Below are 2,832 nucleotides of genomic sequence, written 5' to 3'. Positions count from 1 at the left end.
CCGAAATTTAAAAAATAAAACAAATTTATTCAAAAATAAAATATCTACTTTTTCTTTCCCTTTAGAATCAATCTAGATGTATGTTTACTCTAGTTAAAATATAATCGTTTGAAAAGACATGCATGTCATTACTTTTTAGTTTGAAAATATGGTAACATTAAATAGATCGCATTAAATATTTAGATTTTTGGTCAAAGTGGGCATTTAATAATTATCACAATAAATATTGTTGACTTTTTTACATTAGTAAACAAATATATGGGTGCTTTTAGGGGTTTTTTAATAAATAAAAAATATTGTCCAACTGTCAATGATCTTGAGACACGGTGGGTGCTAAACATGTGTGCGCTTCTCCAACACTGCACACCCACCTAACGAAATAACACATACATGGTTGGCATTTACACCAAATATAACAATGATAAATGAGAAAATACACCACAGTTAAACTTGACCTCATCAATATTCGAGATTCTAACGGAGGGTAACACGGAGATTCCAAGGGCATCCTGCTGCATATTGCCGGTAATGCACATGGTACTTTAATCAGTCCGACTCTACAATTCAGTACTCAATACTTATGTGAATGATGTAATTCTTCACACTCTACATTACTGCATCTTTGCTCTTGAATATGTGGCCAACTCGAAACTCCACACCACCGTCTAAGTTGTAATTGTCTTTACCCGTGTTGAAAAATGGAGTTTTCTCGTGCATCACATCTAGATCCAATGTATGATAATGACTAGGTACAGCTGATAAGGTTAGAATTGTGTGTGGAACAGGCAGAAGATACTGAATTGATGCCTTGACCGACGTCTCCGGTACAAACTCCTCCTCCTCATCATCTTTAAAAGAACCACTATCGTTGCTATCCGCAACATACTCCTCGTCGGAGTCCTCGCCATCCACGTCCATTTCTTCCACTAGACTAGCAACGTGTAGTGGTGGCGGTGCGAGAGATGGGTCATCCTGCACAGAATTCGAGTGGCCAGATCCACTACCACCAACATCACCGACCTCCGCAAAAAGCTCTATCATCACTTGTTCCGCCATGGAGTCAAAACAGATGAAACCGAAAAACTCAATTTTTCGTCCGTGCTAGCAACCTATATCCCACCCTTCCGATCTCTTTTCTCCCGCTACCACCAACACTACTCAATATCAGACTCTTTATCTTGGACAAAGAACTTACTCGCCGAGTATACAAAAAATGGAATTATCACACTCAAATACCACCACAATGTCATTGTTTCTCATATGGTAATTGGAATACACACTTACAACCACATATCCACTACTACTAGACATTTTGGCTTATTTTTTGGAAGAAAAATGAAAGAGAAGAAGAAGTAAAATGTTTGTGGAGAATACAAAGGGTTGCACATCTTTTTATAGCTACCGAAAATTTGTTGTAACATATCTCGTTTACAGTATAAACGAAATAAGAATGCACATATCTCGTTCACTGTAAATGAGATACGTGCATTCTTATTTCGTTTATACTGTAAACGAGATAAGAGATATGATAAATTTTTGTAAAAATACTACAAATTGTATATTTTGGTAAATAAAATATTTTTTTATTTATTTAAAAAACGTGCTTTTAAGGTTGCTAAAGATTTTTTTCATACAAAACATATAAAATTTAGGTTTTAAATGTATTTGTTTTTTATTCATTTATCAAAATAAAAATTTAAAAAAGTTATATTAAAATAATCTTAATAACATATATTCTTATGAGATATATTAATTAAATCCTAAATATATTGAATTGTTAACTTGATTTGTGCTTCAGTACTAGTGAATGTGTATTCGTTGTCTTCAACATCTACAACATATGATATTAATTTCGTGAAATATCCAAACTTGGTAGATATCCATACTTAAATTCAGCCGAGATTGTGGACTATAATCTATGCATATTGGTGATGGTGATCCTTATTCAATGTATATGTAGGACTTCTCCAAGCAAAGAAAATTCAATAGTAATACTACTACTATTTATTTAAGAGAAATCAATTTAAATTTTAAATTTAATGTTAAAAAGTTTCTAATTAAAGTTGTGTACTGAACAAACCAAATCATTAATCCACTACTATATAATATACTATATAGTTATATACACACTAATAGTATGGTTTAGTAACTTTGACCACTATCAACGAAGACTTGGTAGTTTTTTTTTGTCAGTATAAAGAATCTTAAACACTTACTTTGATATGATGCGAAAGTTGTTTGCAATGGAAGTAAAATGGGATGTCAAGCTCACAATAGCTCAGGGAATTGCCAACACATACAAAATAATATTGAATACTGAATGTGTATAATACCAAATAAAAGAAGTGTTGCATACTGAATGTGTTTGTTACAAGAATTCCAGATTTTCTGCCCCTTAATGAGGGCCTGCAATCTATGTTTATTGCTCTTCTTTTAATATTTTTAAGGGAAATTATACGGTGTCTAACACATAATCAAAAGAGATAGAAGTGGATTTCACCTTTTATTTTTATATCATATAGTTGAAAAATTAAGCACCACACAACACAGTTTTTTTGTAATGTAATGTAATGTTGATGTTGATCCGAAGCATGCATCAGCATTGACTCTGTTATCTGCCTACATCACCATGTGTCTCTTGGTCAATGTCTAACTGTAGAAAGGGAGACAGAATCACAGAAGAAATAATGTTATTTCAAGTTTCAACCACCGTTTCTAGATTTCATGTATCTAATGTATCTAGCTCATTCTAAAATCATTTTTCTCTTAAAAAAAAAAAAAAATTATTATTTAGTTCATTGAAAACATATAAATAATTATATATATAATCAT

Source organism: Arachis ipaensis, chromosome B03 (genome assembly GCF_000816755.2).
Source record: "Arachis ipaensis cultivar K30076 chromosome B03, Araip1.1, whole genome shotgun sequence".
Lineage (NCBI taxonomy): Eukaryota > Viridiplantae > Streptophyta > Magnoliopsida > Fabales > Fabaceae > Arachis > Arachis ipaensis.
This window is presented reverse-complemented; position numbering follows the sequence as displayed.